Below are 5,087 nucleotides of genomic sequence, written 5' to 3' on the forward strand. Positions count from 1 at the left end.
AATTCAACATCTATTTATGATAAAAACCTTCAACAAAGTGGGTATAGAAGGAATACATCTCAACATAATAAATGCCATATATGACAAACCCACATCCAACATCATAATTAATGGTCATTTCCTCTAAAATCAGTAACAAGACAAAGATGCCCACTCTCGCCAATTTTATTCAACATGGTATTGGAAGTCATAGCCACAGCAATCACACAAGAAATAAAAGGAATCCAAGTCAGAAAGGAAGAAGTAAAACTGTCACTGTTTGCAGGTGACAAGACATAGAAAATCCTCAAGATGCTATCAAAAAACTATTAGAACAAAAATGAATTCGGTAAAGTTGCAGGATACAAAATTATACAGAAAGCTGTTGTAGTTCTATACCCTACTATCAGAGCTGTTGTAGTTCTGATACCCTACTATCAGAAAGAGAAATTAAGGGACTTCCCCCGTGGTCCAGTGGTTAAGAATTCTCCTTCCAATGCAGGGGTTGCAGGTTCAATCCCTAGTGGGGGAACTAGTTGCCCCACAGCATGTGGGATATTAAGTCCATGCACTGCAATGAGAAGCCCACAGGCCACAACTAGAGAAGCCCATGCACCACAACTAGAGAGCAGCCCTCATACTGCAACTAGAGAGAAGACTGCACGCCACAATGAAGACCCAGTGCGGCCAAAAAAAAAGAAAGAAAGGAAGAGAAATTAAGAAAACAGCCCCATTTATAGTTGCATCATAAAGAATGAAGTACCTAGGAATAAATCTAACTCTGATAACTGTAAGATGTTGATGAAAGAAAGTGAAGAGGATACAAACAGAGGGAAAAATATACTGTGCTCGTGGATTGGAAGATTTAATACTGTTAAAATGATCATACTACACAAGGCAATCTACAGATTCAATGCAATCCCTATCAAATTACCAAAGACATTTTTCACAGAACTAGAATAATTCTAAAATTTGTATGGAAACACAAAAGATCCCTAATATCCAAATTAATCTTGAGAAAGAATAACAAAGCTAGAGGTATTATCTCTCTGATTTCAAACTATACTACAAAGCTACAGTAATCAAAACAGTACGGTACTGGCACAAAAGCAGATCAATGGAACAGAATAGAGAGCCTGGAAATAAACCCACGATTATATGGTCAATCTATGACAAAGGAGGTAAGAATATAGAGTGGGGAAAAAGCCTCTTTAATCAATGGTGTTGGGAAAACTGGACAGCTATATGCAAAAGAATCAAACTGGACTACTTTCTTAAGCCATATACAAAAATAAACTCAAAATGGATTAAAGACTTAAATGTAAGATCTGAAAGCATAAAAATCCTAGAAGGAAACACAGGTAGTATGCTTTTTGATGTAGGTCTTAACATTTTTTGGATCTGTCTCCTCAGGCAAGGGAAACAAAAACAAAAATAAGCAAATGACACTACATCAAACTAGGGTTTTGCATAGCGAAGGAAACTATCAACAAAATGAAAAGGTCGCCTACTGAATGGGAGAAGATATTTGCAAATAATATATCTAATAAGGGGTTAATATCCAAACCATACAAAGAACTCAGACAACATCAAAAAGCAAACAACCTGATTAAAAAATGGGCATGGGGCTTCCCTGGTGGTGCAGTGGTTGAGAGTCCGCCTGCCGATGCAGGGGACACGGGTTCGAGCCCCGGTCCGGGAAGATCCCACATGCCGCAGAGTGGCTGGGCCCGTGAGCCATGGCCACTGAGCCTGCACGTCCGGAGCCTGTGCTCCGCAACGGGAGAGGCCACAACAGTGAGAGGCCCGCATACCGCAAAAAAAAAAAAAAAAAAAAAAGGGCATGGACTTCCCTGGTGGTCCAGTGGTAAAGAATCCACCTTACAATGCAAGGGGTGTGGGTTCAATCCCTGGTCAGGGAACTAAGATCCCACATGCCACAGGGCAGCTAAGCCCACACGCCACAACTACCGATCTTGCGCGCCTCAACTAGAGAGCCTGCATGCCGCAAAGTAGAGCCCTCGCACTTTGGAGCCTGCACACCACAACTAGAGAGAAAACCCGCACGCCACAACTAGAGAGAACCCTGTGTGCCACCATGAAGAGCCCACACGCTGCAACAAAACATCCCTCACACCTCAATGAAGATCCCACGTGCCGCAACTAAGACCCCATACAGCCAAAAATAAAAATTTTTTTTAAATTTTTAAATGAGCAGAGGACCTGAATAGACACTTCTCCAAAGAAGACACAGATGGCCAGAACAGACACCCAAAAAGATGCTCAACATCACTAATCATCAGGGAAATGCAAATCAAAACCACAATAAGACACCACCTCACACCTGCCAGAATGGCTATCATCAAAAAGACAACGAATAACAATTGTTGGCGAGGATGTGGAGAAAAGGGAAATTTTGTGCACTGTTGGTGGGATTTTAAATTGGTGCAGCCTCTGTGGAAAACAGTATGGGGTTTCCCCCCAAATTTTAAAACTAGAACTACCACATGATCCAGCAATTTCACTTCTGGGTAATTTACCCAAAGAAACAAAAACACTAATTCAAAACAATATATGCACACCAATGTTCATTGCCACATTATTTACAATAACCAAGATACAGAAGCACCTTAAGTGTCTGTCAATAGAAGAATGGATAAACGTGGTGAATGGGGTATTACTCAACCAGAAAAACATCTTGCCATTTGTAACAACATGGATGGATCTGGAGGATATTATGCTAACTGAAATAAGTCAGACAGAGAAAGACAAATACTGTATGATCTCACTTATATGTGGAATCTAAAAAACAAAACAAAACAAAATGGAAACAGACTCATAGGTACAGAGAACAAACTGGTGGTTGCCAGAGGGGAAGGTGGTAAGGGTGAAATAGGTGAAGGGAAGTAAGTGATACAAATCTTTACTTATAAAATAAATAAGCCATGGGATGGAATATACAGCATAAGGAATATGGTCAATAATATTGTAATTACATTGTATGGGGACAGATGGTTACTAGACTTACAATGGTGATCATTTCCTAATGTATGCAAATGTCAGATAATCATGTAGTATACATGAGACTAACAATATTGTACATCAACTATATTTTAATTTTTAAAAAATAATAAAATAAACAATAAAATTCTGGAAAATGCACTCTTACAGGGACAAGAAGCAGGTCAGTGGTTGCCTATTGGGGAAGAGGTGGGAAGGAGGGGAAGGTTATAAAGTTACATGAGGAAACTTCTGGGAGTGATCGATGTGTTCATTATCTTGATTGTGATGATGGTTTCACAGGTGTATACATGTTAAAATATTAAATTAAGCACCCTAAATATGTGCAATTTCTTGTAGGTCAGTTATACCTAAGTAAAGCTCTTAAGAAAAAACAGAGCATGCAGAGAGAAGCAGAAGGCCTTAAGGGAAGCTTTTAAGGAGTCATATGTAGTCATAGGGCACAAACAGCTGAAGACCAAGACCTGGGTCTGACGGTAAGGATTATAGAGCCACAGCACCAGTTGGAATGCACAACCTACCAGGTCTCTCACGTTACAGAAAACTGGTAGGGAGGGAGGAGCCCCTGAGATATGGGATGGGGCATTTGGGCATACATAAACCAGGCTAGAAACCTTGAACCTTCTCCACTCTTCTACGTGTGGGCTGTACATAGTGACTTCTTTCCAAAGAGGACATTACGGAAAGGGGAGAGGAAAAGAATCGCTTGATGGCAGGGAAACCCGACAAACATGACTCAGCCGGGTGATCCTGGTCGGGATCAACAGTAAAAAGCCATGATGACATATGTGTCCTTGATACGATGTAATGAGAACAGCACTTTACCTCTGTGGTCTTCCTCCTCCAAATCCACAACTCCAATATAACCATGAGAAGAACATCAGACACCCCAAATTGAGGGACATTCTAAAAATGTCTGGCCAATGCGCCTCAAAACTACCAAGGGCCTCAAAAACAAGAAAAGTCTGAGAAACTGGCACAGCCAAGAGGAGCCTAAGGAGGTGTTACACCTAAATGCAATGTGGGCTCGTGGAACAAAGAAGGGCGTAAGTGAAAAACTGAGTAAATCTTTAGTAACTAAAGGGTGGACTTTAGTTACTAATAATGTATCAATGTTGGTTCATCAATTACAAATGTATTGGGTTGGCCAAAAAGTTCGATTGGGTTTTTCTGCAAGGGAAAAACCCAAATGAACTTTTTGGCCAACACAATAAGCTATTAATTATAGGGGAAACTGGGTGTGGGGTGCATGAAAACTCTTTGTACTACCTTTGCAACTTTTCTGTAAATCTAAAACTATTCTAGGGAATTCCCTGGCAGTCCAGTGGTTAGGACTCCACGCTTCCACTGCAGAGGGCCTGGGTTCGATCCCTGGTCTGGGAACTAAGATCCTGCATGCCGTGCAGCATAGGTAAAGAACTAACTACATCTATTCTAAAGTAAAAAGTTTGTTTTATGGCCCGGCAGGATGGCTCCTGCAAAGAAGGGTGACAAGAAGAAGAAGGGCCGGTCCGCCATCAACAAGGTGGTAATCAGAGAATACACTATCAACGTTCACAAGCACGTCCACGGAGTGGGTTTCAAGAAGGATGCCCCTCCGGCACTCAAAGAAATCTGGAAGGCGATGGGAACTCCACATGTACGCATTGACGTCAGGCTCAAAGCTGTCTGGACCAAAGGAATAAGGAATGTCCCATACCTTACCCGTGTGCGGTTGTCGAGAAAATGTAATGAAGATTCAAACAAGCTCTATACACTGGTACCTATGTACCTGTCACCACTTTCAAAAATCTACAGTTAATGTGGATGAGAACTAATTGCTGATTGTCCAATAAAATTATAGAATGGTAAAAACATTAGTTTCATTTATTGAAACTAATGTCTCTCTTGGAATTAGGTTGGGCTGGGGACATTTGCAGATTCTAATGTTGTAGGGTGAATAAAGTTTCTTTGTGTCTGAAGTAAACCTCTGAGCCTCCAAATTCCCTCAATACATCACCTCCAACTTTCCAAACCCTGCTCAATCCCCCCTACCAAGGAGTAAACTTTTCTCTGTGTAAAGTCTGTAAGATGGCTGTATCCGCAAC

General features: G+C 41.1%; 1 pseudogene across 1 annotated transcript; it reads left to right on the plus strand.

Annotated features, from left to right (window-relative positions):
* Window positions 1-4,468: 4,468 nt before the first annotated feature.
* On the plus strand, window positions 4,469-4,824 carry LOC309964905 (large ribosomal subunit protein eL31-like; annotated as a pseudogene). The gene has a single exon. The product of its transcript is annotated as a large ribosomal subunit protein eL31-like (transcript).
* The last annotated feature ends 263 nt before the right edge of the window (window positions 4,825-5,087 follow it).

Source organism: Leucopleurus acutus, assembly GCF_964270905.1.
Source record: "Leucopleurus acutus genome assembly, chromosome: 8".
Lineage (NCBI taxonomy): Eukaryota > Metazoa > Chordata > Mammalia > Artiodactyla > Delphinidae > Leucopleurus > Leucopleurus acutus.